This window comes from Heteronotia binoei, chromosome 4 (genome assembly GCF_032191835.1).
Source record: "Heteronotia binoei isolate CCM8104 ecotype False Entrance Well chromosome 4, APGP_CSIRO_Hbin_v1, whole genome shotgun sequence".
Taxonomy (NCBI): domain Eukaryota; kingdom Metazoa; phylum Chordata; class Lepidosauria; order Squamata; family Gekkonidae; genus Heteronotia; species Heteronotia binoei.
In genome coordinates, this window is record NC_083226.1 from 27,777,839 (window position 1) to 27,795,397 (window position 17,559).

The 17,559-nt window shown below is 35.9% G+C and overlaps 1 protein-coding gene across 1 annotated transcript in view; it reads right to left on the bottom strand.

Annotated features, from left to right (window-relative positions):
* The window catches only part of ZCCHC7 (zinc finger CCHC-type containing 7), a 150,809-nt gene that overhangs the window by 131,782 nt on the left and 1,468 nt on the right, over positions 1 to 17,559 (bottom strand). The gene's annotated exons all lie outside the window — the stretch shown is intronic.

The window sequence follows — 17,559 nt, forward strand, 5'->3', positions numbered from 1 at the left end:
ATGGTCACAGCATTAAGATATTTATCAATGTTCCATAGCCTTGATTCATAAATTAAAACTGTTCTGAAAAAATTAAGAAAAATAAGCATTACCTCAAACCTTGGATACATAGCACACAAGAGACCAAAACACTCTGTTTTAAGGGCAAGTAATGGTCATAATTGTAATTCAAACTAACAAAAATAAGCTTCTATTAATTTATGAGTATACCCCACAAAAATGCTAGAAATTCCAAGCTGAAGGAAGGGGTGTGTGGCAGAGAGTTGATAATGTATACATTTTAATAACTCCCAACTAGAATCTGATAATAAAGAATATCTGAAGAAATATCAGTAGTGATTCCTTAAAGGCAGCTATGGAGAATATAGAGACAAAAACTCATCAAGTTAATAACCAGGCATCTAAACCTACAGTAAAGAGCTAAAGTGAGAAACAGGTAGGAAAGACTCTTTCTAAACCAGGTAAACACACAACATAACAAATAAGATTCAATGTAAATAAAAAATGGTACTTCAGAGCAAAAAAAAAAAAAAATCCGATTGCATCTGAGCTGGTCACTGACCAGGAAATATCTTGAGATGGTATTGGATAATTCTCAATGAAAATGTGACAGGGTGTGCAGCAGCAGTGAAAAAAGGCAAAAAAAGGGGATTATTAGAAAAGGGATTGCAAACAAATCACCACTATTATAATGCCTTTCATGTAGATCCATGGTGCAGCCGTATTCAGAATACTACAGTCACCTAATCTCAACACTACTTTATGTTTTAGTTGGCCATAATAAAGGTATTGCCTACTGCTGATTTTCATGCTGTTTTTCAATGTCACTAAGTGTCAAGCTGTTTTTTGATGTCACATTACTCATAATTTTAAAAACAGAGGCTTACAATTCTCTCTCACTTTAATCTTTCTCCCTAAACTAAAAAATCCTAAGTGATTCCCTCTTCTTGAGGGAATATTCTTCAAACGGTTTGGTATTTTTTTAAGAAACAGTACAAAAATGCTTTTAAATAACAAAATGCAATCCTTGATTATTTCAAGTACCATTTTCTAACTCTACAAGATCTTCTGAAATAGGCAACTGGAACTGTACAAACTATTCTAAATGTAACTACTCCTAAGTTGTACATAGTAGCATTGGTAAACTTGCTGTTTTATTTTCAATCCATTCCACAATAACTCCTAACATTAAATTTACCTTTTTCATTGCTGGAGTGCACTGAGCTGATGCTTCCATTTAGCAGCCTATTATAAACCTGATGCATTTCTTTAACTGTCAAAGTCAGCTGTGGCCCAGTCATTCTATGAATGCAGGTTAAGACTTTGTGCCACTATGTTCAACACTTCATACTGACATTGAGTTTTATTTGCCTTGTTAATCCAGTTAAGAGAATCTTTTGGGGGAAGCTCTTTTATTATTTAAAGACCACCATTAAGATATATTACCATCTTACAAAAGCAAATTAAAAGCTAAGTCTCTACATTCGAGTTACATTTTGAAAAGGCAGAGACATAAGAATGTGTTGAGGCACAACATAGGTGAGGCTAACATAAGTAAAATTTGCAAATGCAAATATACACTTCAAGCATTACGTCAAAGTTTTCATAGAAAAGATGGGCTCTGAGAAGGCATTTGAAAGAGGGGTTTGGTCCAGATTAAATTTTCCATCAGCAGAGTGGAACTTTCACACCTGACTCTTCCCACTACTGGACACTGATGGGGGGGGGAGGGAGTAGCACACCCTAAAGTATGACATGGGGGATATACAGCAGAAAGAGGAAATCACAAAATGTTTGAAGTTCCTCCAGTAATGGTGTTTACCATAAAGTTTTTTCTCCAGAACTAAAACTTTCTAAGCTTTCTGACACTGACTATTAGGGATACAAGCTAGGATATGACCTTTTTTTAATTTATAATGCTAAGAATTCTGGTTTTTTAAAACTTGCTTGTTTAATAAAAATGTGCACCTGATCAATCAAAAACAAAGTTTAAGCATATTAATAAGAACAGTGTTTTCAATATTTGCTGCTGGGAAGGAGAAAACAGAGACATGAATCTTTATCAAAGGGAAGATAAAAATTTTAAGCATCCCTAAAGCTCTTGCTCTCAAAGTAAAGCATTTCCTTTTTTCTCAGTTCTTAAGCAGAGGCTGGATGATTATTCGTCAGGGGTGCTTTAGGTCATCTTGCATGGTCAGAGGGCTGAACTGGATGGTCTTTAGGCCCCTTCTAAGTCTTTGATTTTATCTCAACAATACTTATACAGTACACTCTAGCGTGTTCAGATACGTCATCTTGTAATCTTCAGAATAACCCTGTAAGATAATACTAACCTATTTCCCATAATGTAGGATGGCGAGGGAGGAAACTGAAGCTGTGAAAGCAGCTTCCAAGTCTGTGATACGGTGAGATCTGAATCAGGATCTGATTCAGTTTGGTCTATTAGCCCCTATGCCATAAAAAAAACCTCGTTAAGTAAAATTCTTCTTTATATAAATTGAGATAAATTTGTGCTTAAATACACACATGGATGCACAGTTAAATGCCATATGAACAACAAAGGCTACAATTTGGTTTGAGAATAAGCAAACTGAGGATACATTGGCTTCCTACTTGACCCATGCTGTGTTACCAACTGCAATAAACATCATGGGTTGTGAAAGAATAGCCACTCAACTACTATGAATAAATATTTGACATTAATAAAGTAAGCCAAATCAATTTTATATTTGACCATGGGTGTAGTTATCACCTGCAAAGTGGTGAGCTAAGACTGAGGCAACAACTTCAATGTAAGACAACCATATCTAATACTACCCACATTTTTGGGCACCACATTTTAAGAAGGATATAGACAAGCTGGAACGGGTCCAGAGGAGGGCGACGAAGATGGTGAGGGGTCTGGAGACCAAGTCCTATGAGGAAAGGCTGAAGGAGCTAGGGATGTTTAGCCTGGAGAGGAGACGACTGAGAGGTGATATAATCACCATCTTCAAGTACTTGAAGGGCTGTCATATAGAGGATGGTGTGGAATTGTTTTCTGTGGCCCTGGAAAGTGGGACCAGAACCAGTGGGTTGAAATTAAATCAAAAGGGTTTCTGGCTCAACATTAGGAAGAACTTCCTGACCGTTAGAGCGATTCCTCAGTGGAACAAGCTTTCTCGGGAGGTGGTGGGCTCTCCTTCCTTGGAGGTTTTTAAACAGAGGCTAGATGGCCATCTGACAGCAATGAAGATCCTGTGAATTTAGGGGGAGGTGTTTGTGAGTTTCCAGCATTGTGCAGGGGATTGGACTAGATGACCCTAGAGGTCCAACTCTATGATTCTATACCTTACATAGTATTTTAATAAATTTTATTTTAATAATATTTTAGTAACTTTTGCAATAGAAATGGTATACACTGACTAAAAGTGATGGCTTAACATAATGTCACAACTTTTTTGGTCCAAAGTTCATGGTTGAGAACTATACGTTTTCTGTGAAATATTAGAACAGTTATCGACTTTTTCTATATAGTGCTGCTATCAAGCCTATTAGAATGAATTTCAATCAAGTTTTTAGACAGAATACCACCAAACCTAGAACTATGGAATTCTTATGAGTAGCTGACCATGTCTTCCAAAGACTAAGCATGTCTTCCAAAGTTTATATACCCCCAGAATCAAGCAAAAATATAGGTAATAAAAATCTACTATAAAGGGTGTTTTAGGACTTGTTGTTTTACTACAATCAATACATAATGTTCTTACATTTTACAAGATGTAGTCACATTTATCTTAACCATCTCACTAAATCTTTTTCAAATTTGCTTTTAAGCAGTTTTGCATTCTATGCCTCCAGGCTGTTAAAATTTGGCCAGTTGCACAGGTAACTACATAGAAGAATGAAACAACAAATCTCTTCAGTACAGGTGCATCTGTACATGCAAATGCATCAGGTTTCCTTAGCTGGTATGCCGATTTAACATCCCAACATAGCAAACATGAGTGGAAGAAGATACCCAGTTACAACAGAGACAATGTAAGTAAGTTCTATTCCATGGATCTAGTACCCTTCTATCCTGCCTTTCACAGTGGCATATATGGTTCGTGTTCATTTTACTCGCACAACAACCCGGTGAGAAAAGCTCTGCCAAAAGTGTGTCAGTTGTCCAAAGTCAACTAGTAAGTTTCAAAGCAGTATTCTCCAAGATCCTAGTCTGACACTCTAACCAACATATTGGACCTTTCTTTCTTCACTTTTGGACTGAAAACCTGAGGACACGACAATGATTAAGGTAACCTCATAAAGTGACTCAGAGAGAGGCATTTATTACCCCCCCTTTCCTGAACAGGCTACTAATTAAGTTTTGCATAATTTATACTGTGTCAGGTATTTTTTACAGTGTTAAAAGTCACTCCTACCCGTTCCATGCTTCTTTTTCTGAAGACTAACATGGCTACTAAAGGATGATAATGAATGTCTCCTTAGGTTTTCCTACAAATTTCTCATAAACCACAGAAACTTATATTGCGCTGTTGTTCTTTGCCTCTATATTATTTTATTAATTTAAAATTTCTGTTTACACCCATTTCTCTACAATTACAAATATGATAACAGCTTCGCAAATCATCCTTGGCTACTTTTTAAAATCATTAGAAAACTGGCTTAGATGCATCCTAATGGGGTATCTTAACTACAGATAAAACTGTGAACAGTAACCTTTAAGATAATAATACTACATTATTATCACAGGTTTAAGTGCCGATCTGAAATGTCCTCTCAAAATACATAAAGAGAAAATTTCAACAACAGCTGATATATCATGGGCATACTTCTTAAACACAAGAAACATGGCTAAATGCATAATGATACAGTGCTGCGTTTTTCTGAACCTAAAGTATTATACCGTTTTTGTAACCAAATTTTCTATACAGCATACCTTTGGAGGAAGGACAGGAAAAGAAAACTGAGTGAAGTAGGTGACAACTCTCCATTACTAAAGATTAAAAGCTAGTGAAATATTAGGAAAGGACTATAGTTCTAAGGATGACCTTTCAATGACACCCACTGCCATTTGACAGACAGCACAACATAGTGTTTATTATTATTTTAGAAAGCTCATCCAAGAATATAGTATCTTCCTAGTTTTAACCATTATGCATTTGGAAGGGTCCTGTTGATTTCAGTGGGAAAGAATTGTAGCCTAGTACAATTTTACCACAGACTTAGTAAACCTCTATTGGAGAATCAGTGTGTGTGCTGGTAATTTTCATATGAAATAACAGGCCAATTAAAAGGCTGTAAAACAAATCTGCAACTGTTAAATAATTCCAGTTCTCTAAAGACATCTTTCATTCTGTTGTATTATATGATAGGCCTCACACTGCACACTGTCAAACATTAAACTGTTTTTCAATCTATTTTGTTAATCAACAATTACCTGAATTTATAATGCCTAGAGAAAACTGAACTATTCTTTGGCTGTTGATCCATTTTAAGATGTAACAGTAAAACAATTTATTCATGAGTAGACCATTTCATCCTAAATTCCAGAAAATTTGAAAATCAGCGGCATCAAAGGTGTAGAATAAAATTTTGAACATATATTACTCTGTCCAGATAACTGTGTTTTAAACCTCATATAATTAATAAAATACATTACATAAGGAGTATAACCGTGTGCTCATGCGTGCACGTATGCACACATGCACATACTTTCTAAAAGTACAATGCTGTCTACTAGACCAAAACAGTTTGTTGCTGTTTGATTATATGATCCTAAGCAATGTTCACTGCATCCACCAACTGTGGAATGGTCACTTGTGAGACTGTTAAAACTGAAGGAACTGGCACACATTTTAAACAGTCACATTAGAGTCTAAAAGACTAATTTTTAATTTTAATCAATGTCTAGATGTTATATAATGCATTCTGTACCTCTGTTTTAAACATACGGTCGCCCAGATTAAGTTTTATTTCTGGCTGGCAGTATTTCTTCAAATGGGGCAAAAGACAACATTAAAGCATTTTAATTCAAAGCTTTTCATTAGCCATGATGCTACTAGCTTAAGGAAAAATTGAAATAATTAAACACTATATTAAAGACACTGTTCTAGAAAGGCTTCCTTTCACTCTCAAACATAACCAAACACTAAAAAAAAATATTACAAGATGAAGACTGGAAAAAAAATCATAATGAACCTCTCAGATGAGAAACTAATTGGTACTAAGTACACAATGGCTTACATTTAATCCTGTTAATAATCACACAAAAAAGAAATAAAAGACTCACTTTTCAGCCATCTCTCTGGACGACTGGGCTAAAATAACAGCATGACTAAATCTGACATTGACCCCTTGGCCCTGCTAGAAGTTTAAAGAATTCCTTTGAGTCTTCTGAGATCATTTCCTCCCACCACCACCCCCTACTCAACAACTCCAAAAGAGTGGGCTAGTCCCACACATTTGACAGTCTTTTCGCAGAAAGGTAGAATAAAGAATGGCTACACAGAAACTTTGTTCTAGTTGGAGTAGTGACCTAACACTAGTTTTAAGACACACTCAAGGGAACACCAGAAACAGTACATTAAAATCTAATATGTGGACAACAAACCAAATTAAGTCTCAACAATAATGCACATATTTTAAAAGACAATGAACATTCACATGTTCACATTAAACCATTTTTAAACATGCTCTTGCAGATTACTATCATGGTTAACATTCTAGCTTTTCTCATATTATAAAGTTTGAAATTTATTTTCAAAAACTTACAATGGACAACGAACATGTTCAGAATCCAATGAAGGATGCAATATTACTTACTAGGGAGTATTTTACTGTTTTTTGAAGAATGAAAAAGTACAATAATCCAAATTATGCTATAAAACACTTTTAATTTTTAAAAATCTCATTTGTTCATCGGATCATGCAGAACAATACTTCAACATGTGTGCCAATACCATATGATAAACCTGAATTTGGAAATAATGTAATTTACATGAACTTTATTTTAAAAGGTTGTACAAAGTATGTTAGAAATAGGAGGACAGAAAGTCCCATATACAGTATTTGATAGCTAAATAAGTTATTATTCGGTTTTCATTTCCCCTGCCCCCAAACTTTCCATTCAGTATCTAAAAGAGAACGGTTTAAGAGCTCTGCCTCAAAGTTTAACTTATAAAGTTATACAAATTGGAATAATCCCTTTTACATGAGAATATTTTAAGAACTTGCATACTACAAACGTAAACTGATTTCTCTCTCTGCTTCAGTGAACTGCCCTGAATGTTGTTCCTCATATCCTATCATTGTCTTCCTGAACGCAGTGCAAACCCTATCTAATCCTTTTAACTTTTTTCTTCTGTTACGACAGAATTATAAATACATGTCAGACTAACAGCGGACACTGGATAAATAAAATAGATGACCACCAAGGCTACATTACACAGCATTTTTATCCCATTATTATAATTGTGCATACTACCTAGAAGCATAATTTAAGTGTCAAGAAACTGTCTACTTCATGACCCTAATGCATACATCACATGCAAGAAATGTGCCACCCAAATAAAGGTGTTTAATCCAAGAGCCAATCACTACTTTTATATAGTAAAGAACATTTCAGAAAGAAAGAAAGAAAGAAAGAAAGAAAGAAAGAAAGAAAGAAAGAAAGAAAGAAAGAAAGAAAGAAAGAAAGAAAGAAAGAAAGAAAGAAAGAAAGAAAGAATATTTAATATCTTCTCGTTTCTGTGGAAGGAAAAAACTTCAGCAGGCCCATACATATTGACACTGATCAATAGATTCTAATAACAGCAGAGATGAACAGAAGGAATAAGTCAAGCTTACACCCTCTATAAGGTGATCAGCACTTTCACAGAGGATTCCACCGATACTAGGAAGAGCACGTAATACATGAGCACTGGTGTTATCCACAGGCACAATGCAAGACAGGAGTCTCCCACAGCACCCTTTTAAATATGGTAGGGCAGAAAACAGGCAAACTCCATGTAGGGGTACCTTTTTCCATGACTGGGACAGCTGAATTTTATGACACAGGAGGCACTGGCCAGACAAAACTATATACTAGGTGTGTCATACATAGTTGAGTGAATGATAACAAAGGTAATGTTTATAAAACTGAGGTCAATTTTTGCCACACATTTAGGTTTCCAAAAGTAAATCCTTCTGGCATGTACTCTATCCTTAAGGGTCTGACTGTTTAAAAGGAAAAAGGCTTAAGAGAATTTATCAGGCTCCAACAAGGATTATTGGAAATGTATATTTATTTATTTAACACATTCCTAAACTGCCACTCTAGAACAGAGCTACAGCTAAAGAACAAAACTATGAATTGATGTAACAGAAGACTTTTTCTACAGCTTTGAGTAGTTTTATTACACCAAGAAAACAAAAATTTGGTCAGCACAGACTGGCCGGGGAAGGAAGACATTTATACCAGATTAAAAGGCATAGTCCAATCTGTAGTACCACCGCACTGACTAGAATTTATTATTTAGTATCTTAAGATCAGAATGTATATTCTTTTTAGAAGATGACAATTTACAAAATCAACCATAGCTTAAGTGCCACAGTCCTGAAAAAACTCTCTTAAGAACTATTTCCACCATAAAACAAAACTTTGTTCCAAACAAATGTGTCAAGATCTGAAGCAGAAAAATGCTTTTAAAAAATGTTTTCCAGTAACTAACTCATTAAAAGCATCATCATAACGTACAATAAAATGAACCAAATACCACCCTGGCCCACAGGCACTGTTCTTGCCCAGGAGAACTAATTAAGCAAGAAAATCACAGTACAGTACTATAAGGTCTTGTTACTTGAACTGGCATTTGATGGTCAAGGTTAAACCCATGCATTACCCTAACCCATGCATTATCCAAAAACCACCTTAGAAAGAAAGCTCACACTGAAATAAATGCACTATACAAACTCTTGTTTTTACACCACATTACTGATGGAAATATTATCATAAATTTGTTATGGTGGAGCAGCCCCCCAGAGATCACACCACACAACACAGAGGATCAATTATGTAATAGGCCAAGAGTTTAACTATTTCCTTTCACTTTATTCATTTTGCACTCTCACTGAATGTTTTTACCATGTTTAAGATATCTGTGCTGCATTCACTTAGAACTACACTATTTTAATGCTGCTTTTCTTCATACTTTAAAAAAAATCAAATTTCTAGTTTGCTATTTACTGACATTTTCCTAGGAAGCCAAACAAGTTATCAAATTAAATAACACCTACTACATTTCTATAAAGGTGATTTTATCATCCCACAAAATGCCTTTTGTCAGCTAGTAAAGCAAATGCACCTGCTCAGCTACTATCTCCTTGTTTCTAAGTGGCAACAGAAAACATCTGCCCTCTTAATTGTTATAAAATTTTATGTAAAAACAGACAAAATTAGCTTTCCCACCAATCCTCAAAGCTCAAACTACAATGCCAGGCTTCCTTCAGATATATAAGGAATATAAAGAAACGGGGATAAGGAAGACAGATCAAACTGATGCAAGATGTGGAAAAACTCCCTTCTTAAAGACCAACAAAATGACAAAAAGGGGGAAAAGTCACCCAGAATATGACCATGTAAGCATGGGCACTCTTGCAGAAAACGCAGTCTGCAACCCAAAGTCATGAGAAATTTAAATTAGTTAAAATCAAGGGCCACAATAGGCAGAGAAATCTACACAAATACAAGGGACTGGTTAGGGCTGCAGGTAGACTTAGTCTTGATCACCAGAGACTTCCACAAGAACTTTATTAGTTTTATTAATTTTTAAAAAAATAATCAAGAGATTCAAGTGTATCCACATTACACCGTAAAGGAGATTAACTTTTTTTCCTTTAATCAAATATCCATATGCATGCGCTGTTCCAAGGAATGGGTAGGTGGATTCCCACTGCTTATTACAGCTCCAGGGTGCACAGTAGTATAATAATTCATGCACAAAAAACTCTCCCTATGTTTAAATAATGTTAGCATTCCCATAAACAAAGGCAAGAAAAATGGAAGTTAGAAATAAAGCATCTGCTTTAAACTGGATTCATTCAGCCCCATGAAAAGCAGAACATATTACATCACTGGGAAATTATTCACTGGTTCAATGGCACTTTGATGCAAGGACACAAGCCATACTTAATGATATCAGCCTTAATTCTGGATTTAATTCAGTACAGCACTGATTTACTTACTCCTTCCATATGTATGTTAAGATGGGGGAAGGAGGAATCAACATCTAACTGTAAATCTATTTTTTTAATTTAAAAAATCAGTCTGTTTTATGGGTGCATGATCTACTTGAATAAGAGACAATCCTTCAGAAAAAGAGACATCTGGCAGCCTATGTGTACAATTTTGTCCTGAAATACTAACAATTATCCCTATAAGAACTTAACAAATAGAGTGGAGCTTTGCAAAAGCAATTTGCTTAGAAATTTATTGTATAAACTCTGAGGAACAAATATACACAAGATATCTAAATCTTGGCCATGAACCTAACACAGGTAGACTGTAACATCAAATCCTGAAGATTGTCACTCAACCTGCAAAGTGCAGATTCTTTCAAAGCTATGCAGATAAATGGGCATGAAACAAAGTGTCCAGAAGGACCAAAATGTTTTATGGCAAAAGCTGTCCCCTCTCTAGCTTAGTAAATGTTTAATTTAAAAAAATGTGTAAGATGAATAAGTGTGGATACTTATTGACACAGCACCAGTAAGCTGACTGAATGGCTACTTTTTCCAGAACAGTGTAGCTTTTCTTAAAATACCTTGTTAATAACTGCACAGTATATTCCAGGTGGAGTACTATTATTCAATTTATGCTTTAGCCAGTCACCGCGTAAAACTTGCTTTCCAGAATGATTCCATTTCAGAAATTTTAACAGCGTTTATACAGAAAATCGAATAATGTATAGGGCTTATACAGAAACAAAACATACATGAATTTAGTCTCATTTTTTAATTCAAGCAAATAACATTTCTTTTATTGTTCAGAAAGGAGCCTTTAAAGCTGCCTTCCCAATTAGAGAACATATTGTTTCACATACAGTTCCAAGGTATAGAAGCAGAAGAATTCTAAACTTTCCCCCCCTATCACATGAACAATTTACTATGCAATCAAAAAATACAAAGCATTATTAGGGAAATGTGAGTTATACACTTGGCATCCCTGCCTCTTTAAACAAAACCAATTCCAGTCTGTCATGGGGAAAACAAGGCCAGCAAGAGAAATAAATAATTTTCAAATGAAAAGCTGTTTCCCAACTTGTTAAAGTTCCATTTTCTGCCTCCCCACCCCCCACCCTTCACTGGTACAAATAGTGTTTAAAGGATAGCTGCTAGGTGGGAGGCTTTACCTACTACAATCATGGTTCCTAATCCCAGAATCAGATCTTCACTGCCCTTTTTCAATTGACTTCAATGTTTGCATATGTAAGCAGCAAATTGCTGTTGCCAAATGAAACCTCATCCATATTTCTGAGGTTTAGTAGATGAATCCTAACAGAATTTGTATTTTGTCTCCCTAACACCAAATGTCAAAGAGTTTCACTGGATATAGGTAAGTATAGCAAAAGGTATTCAGTTAAATGATGACATGTTTTTCAAGAAACCTGTTTAGAAAGAGTAGGGCCAATGACTCTCTCTCTCTTTAATCCATGATTTAAAGCCCCCATTAATAGCAGTCTGAGCAGAAGGCACTGCCAGATAAAAAGCAGTGTTAAATAAATCTATGTTAACTAAACTGAATTTTGTGAAAAGGCCACATCCTGAATTTTATATACTGTCAGCATCAAAAATTCTATCTAAAGCACATCTACCCACAGTCACTGCCTACACAATCTGCTCTACACATTTATTTTTCTTCATCTCTTATTTCCTAAAAGCTATTGACAGGATGGGGGGAGTTAAATCCTATACACTATGGAAGCCAAATAAATCACAAGTTATTTGTTGTTGGGAGGAACAATTAAAGCACCAGGATACAAAATTCAGTTTTTTTCAATAAAACAGAACACAGTTCTGCAAGTACTGTGCTCCTCCCCCCCCCCCCTTTTTAAATCACTTCTGGGCTAACACAGGATAGAATTAAGAACTAGCCACTTTATAAAAGGGCAAGAGGATGTCACAAATAGTGGGGTAACAAATTATATTTGGACATTAATCAAATATCTAAATCTTGTACCAATTTTCAAAATTTCTTTAAAATGCCAGTCAATGCTGCCATGAAGATACCAAAGCTTCTAATGATTATTTCAGGCTGCTGGGCAGCTTGAAAATGCATTTCATTTTAATACTGTTCACAGAAACTAGTGACATTCAGAATAAAATGCTGGGAAACATCTATAATTAGTGATGATTAATTCAAGTCCAAGTTGATAAAAACCTTTATTTTAACAAAGACAACCATTATAAAAAAAAATATTACAATCTGCTAGTGACCGTATTATGGCTCTTGAGGTATTTACACTCTGGAGAGATCTTATTTGTAAAGGAAAATGTGACCATTCTCAGTGCTGTAGTAGGGAGTTCCGTCTAGCATACAAAAACATGGAGATTACTCTAGCTGGGTGGGTGGGAAACATGTCAAAAAGTAACACTTGATGAGGCCACAGATGCTCAGTGCTGGAGAACACCTTCCTTGCAGACAGAAAATTAGAGACTATAGTAAGAAGACATACTAAACTTTCGAACCAAACAAGTCACAGGACTATGGCACATGTGTAGTTCAAAAAGGTAACAACTCAGCTTTAAAAAAGTTGGGATGGGAAATTTCCAACCTATTGCTAGAATGAATTCACCAAAACAAAGAGAGGGCTTCAAGAAAGATAAATAGGTATCATATAAGAATCATCATGATGGGATGCTATTTCTTCATTAAACCAACAACCTTATCCATACAAAGCAGTGAAAAATTAAGAAATGTGGTTAAGACAAATGGCAACAAAAGGACAGGCCTGTTACCGAAACTGCAGGTGTTTGCAGAGCTTTAGATCTCTGCAAGGAAAGTCAAAATGGCATAATGATCTGACTACTTTGCCAAAACAGAATTAACCACTTCACAACCCAACAGATACCACATGAACGTTCACAAATCATACCAAAATGCACAGAATACTGAGACTAAGAAAAGAACCAAGCACAATTACTTTCATTATTACATTCTAGCAGCATGTAAAACTAAAGCAATGATTTCAAGAGCATCTATTTGATTCCCACCCACCCCAAATAGTGATATCCCAGAAGAGAATGGATAAAATAATTTGTATAATAATCTAAGCGACCCATAGCGATCCAAAGAAAAATGCAGTTTTGGGTAAAATCTAAATAAAATGGCCATAATCCAGCATTAATTTAGGCACATTTAAACTCAAAGACTTCAGTGGCCCTAAATATATCTAACTCTGTACTTGCTTGTAAAGATGAACTGTGATCCAAAGAGTTACTCTCATGCCCAAAACTCTGGGCATAGTGAGGTTTTTTTATTTTCTTTGAGTAACAGATTCTCATGCTCCCTTTCTCCCGAAAGAGATTTGCTGGGGATGGGGGGGGGGGGGGAGTGCTGGGGGAAAAAATCTTGAGTATCTGAAACAAGTGCTGGTTCTTTGGATCCTAGCTGTATTTTAGAAGAAATATTTCCATCATCGCTAAGTGTAAATATCCAAGTGAGACCAAAGATATTCCCTCCCTCAAATCTGAATGCATGTCATTGGCTCAAATGCATTATACCATGGTGACAAGCTGAATACTGGGGGAAACAAACATTGTTCTGGATGATACACAAATGGACTTTAAGTACTAATTTCTGACATTTGTGCAACTTTTAACATCACTAATACAAAAGCACTTTTTTCCAGGTGATTGGCACAGGAGGCCAATATCAGTCACAGTACTTAAGTTTTAGTTCCCAATTTATAATCAAACTAGGCACAAGGCATACAGGAAGGGCAGTGTATGAGTACAATCCTCCCCCCTTTTTAAAAAAAGGTCAAGCTTAAATCCTGAAGCAGACTCTTCAAATTTAAGTTTTGAGAATTAGGAAACATGCATGTTCGGATTTTACAATGAAGCTCAATTATCTAAAATAATAACTTGTTCAAGTAATTAACCAAAGAATTCTTTTTAGGCTTCAGCCCATGAATTTTCAAACACAAAATACGAAGCATGAGGAACAATACCGTCAAGATGAACCCCTGCTTGACAGAACACAATTAGACATTAAATGGGTATTAAAAATAGTGAGGTATATCCAAAGTCCTTCTTCCGCAAGAGGCAGTACACTTCAAGTGTTTGGAGGAAGTCACCAATTTCACTTTCCTAATGCAGACTCCCATGTTGCAACCCACTGTGTTACCAACAGTCCCACAGTCTGCAGGAGCCACTGTTGAGGGGACACGGGAAACAACAGAAGGAATAGCACTGTTGTGTTCATTTCTCCAGCAGATCACTTTTTAACAAATAACCTCACATCAACAGGTACATTTATGCCCTTTCCCTTTGTTCCTCTTTTCTTTGTATAACAAAATATATGATCTGTATCACAGAAAGCAAAAGGGGGGAGCAACAAAACCACATGGAGCAATGTCTCTACTAAAATTTGGAAAGGAAGATCATCATATTCTCTCTCTCTGTTAAGTGCATCACTTCTGACTTACGAAGACCCTATGAATTAATGACCTCCAAAAATCCTATTGTCAACAGCCCTGTGCAGGTCTTGCAAACTCACACCATACCGTAGTTGTTTAATATTCAACCCAAACTCCACACTCACACATTTTTCTTCTTTGACATAAAGGTGTAACTAAAATACATCAGTGACTCTTAACCAAAGATCCAGAGTATCTCAGAACAAGAAATCTGCTCAGTAATTCAGTTTTCAAACCTCAAGAATGCCTTTTGTACTACCAATGCTGAGCTATTCTCAGATGTTCAACTGGAATCCATGACACCTACTTCAGGCAAAAATGCAGAGGATAAAATATAATGTAAAAGCAGGTTTTAACTGCTGTCATTTTATAACTTCTACAAGGATTAAAAATTTCAAAGGCAAACATTCGTTGAAACTTGGAATCAAGTTTTGATAGCAGAATGTAGCTCAGCACTAAATACTTCCTGCATTTAAAACTCAATAAAAGTAGTATGACTACACTAAATAACACACTAGTTTGTATTTATAATAGTTACATTACCAGTGAAGAAAACTGCTTTGTTGGCTACTCTAGCTTCTTTTTATGCTACTAACATTTGTTTGTATGTACATCTTGATCTATCACTCTGACTCAATGAGAGATCTGTCATAATACCTAAGATTAGCTCACAGTGCAGGTAGTAATGATAAGACCACAGGCAAAAAGAAAGCAAATAAAATAAACATTTATATATGATGTGATCATAAATTAGAGTGGTCTGGAAGAAAATTCCTTTCCACCAATGAAGATTTACTTGCTCCTCCTCCTCCTCCACCGTAATACCCATTTTCAATTTCCTGCACACAAGCAATTGTCCACTTACATTATGTGTTCAAAGCGAAAATTCTGAACTTTCATTGTGATAATTAAAATGTTATTTTACGAAGAAACAACCTGAAAGAACAACTGCAAATGGTGACTGTATTTTTCCCAATTAGTGCATGGTAGAAGACAATGCAGACTATGAGTTTGCCTCTCTTAATTTTGATTTTATACAAACCATGAGAACTGATAAAGCTGTTGCTATTTTAAACTCAAAAGAAAGAGTCAAAAGATGCACACAATGCCACATAAAGGGTACCACCAGAGGCCATAACTTCTCTTCCACCTCATCCCCAGGTAGTTTGTTAGCACTGACCACTACTGTGCCATCCTTGGGTGAGGCTTCCCTGCTACTGGAGTAAAGCTTTCAATAGCTCCTTTGGCACCAGTGCTAAAGCTACAGTTTACTCTATTTAATGTCCATTGGTATAAAATCATTCCAGAAGGCCAACCACAGTCTTCTTTATGTGGGAGGTTTTATCAACAGTCTGTAGGATTCAGACATCAAAAGTCTTGCTGAACACATGGGTTCTATTCCTTATTAGGTCCAATCTGGAGGAATTCTGGGGCTTCCTCCTTAACAAATATGCAGTTAGTAGCATGTAGTCATAATTATTGTTTATATGCTAACATATTGTATATTAGCATATGATGTTCCCACCCACTGTTATTTATACATATTTACTCATGGAGGTTTTTAAAAATAATATATATGTTAAATTTTAGAAAATATAATACTCCAAAAAAAATCCACACAATAGAGCTAGGTACAGACTGAAGATTTTGCAAAACCCCAGGGTTTGCAGAAAAATCTTAAACTTGGAAGGAGGGGGGAAGAATAAATATAACATAGTTTAAGTCCCCCAGTTCTCACAAAACTACCTCAAAACACCTCAGCAGCCATTTCTGTACTGTACTGTTTAGGCAGCCTTAAACAGTTATGCTGCCAAAATCTCATGGGGTGTTGTCATGAGATTTTGTTGGTCATTTAACCCATAATGAAATTGAAAGATGGTGCATTGAAGAGAGAAATGGAAAGCATGAAGATTGGGGGCGGGGACAAAGAGTGAGGGGGAAGCAGCACTGGGAGGAAAGTAAACCAAATAACAAGGTAGAAAATGGGAAAGGAAATTTTCCTCCAGATCTCAAGGGTCTCCTTCCTTGTAACCTTTGGAATCTTAACCTCTGTGGTCGATGGCCTTAATATACTAAATCTAAAAAGATAATATTTACACATAGTGACTGACGAGGAGCACACCAACAAATTTCAACTACAACCAAGCAAAAGAGGACATACAGGAACAAAAAAAAGGATAAATTACCAATTGCACAAACTACCAATCAGTATTCTCCATAAACACTGGTTAACAATAAAGCTAGATTCTGAGGTGCTACCAACTGTATTTTAACTTTTGTACCTACCTCATTCTCTTCTACATGTCTTCAATACTTGTCTAGAAGTTTAGGTTAAGAAATACCAAAGGTCACTTGTCAGATTATTATATAGGCCAGAAGATTTAAAACGACTTCACCAGCATTTTTTTTAAAAAAATGGGTATACCCAAAGCATTTATTTAGGCAGAAAATGCCAGCATTTACCCAAAACACATGTCAGATAACTACAACTGCCTGAATATCCTTTCCAACAATCTACAAAATAGCAAAAGCACATCTCCTGTTGGCACCACATATGAACGGATGCTTTTACAACACAAGATCAATATTAGAACTGAGCCATTTGGCTCAGTGGTATTTACTAGAGTTACTACATCCTTTCCCTGTTGAATTCTTCAGCAACCGGGATGGATCCAAACCCTATCATGTGAGCAGCAGGCCAATTTCACACATGTTCAGGGGATACCTGAGTAACTTTTCACAGGCTGCAGCAAAAAGGAGAAGAGGCAAAAATGCTATGGATTCATGCCAATATCTGATTTGTCCATTAGAATTCTTTCAGCTGCAATCTACTGCAGTGTAATTTATTTGCTTCTCTCATTCATAGTACTATAGTTGTACTATCCCAAATGTTGCTTGG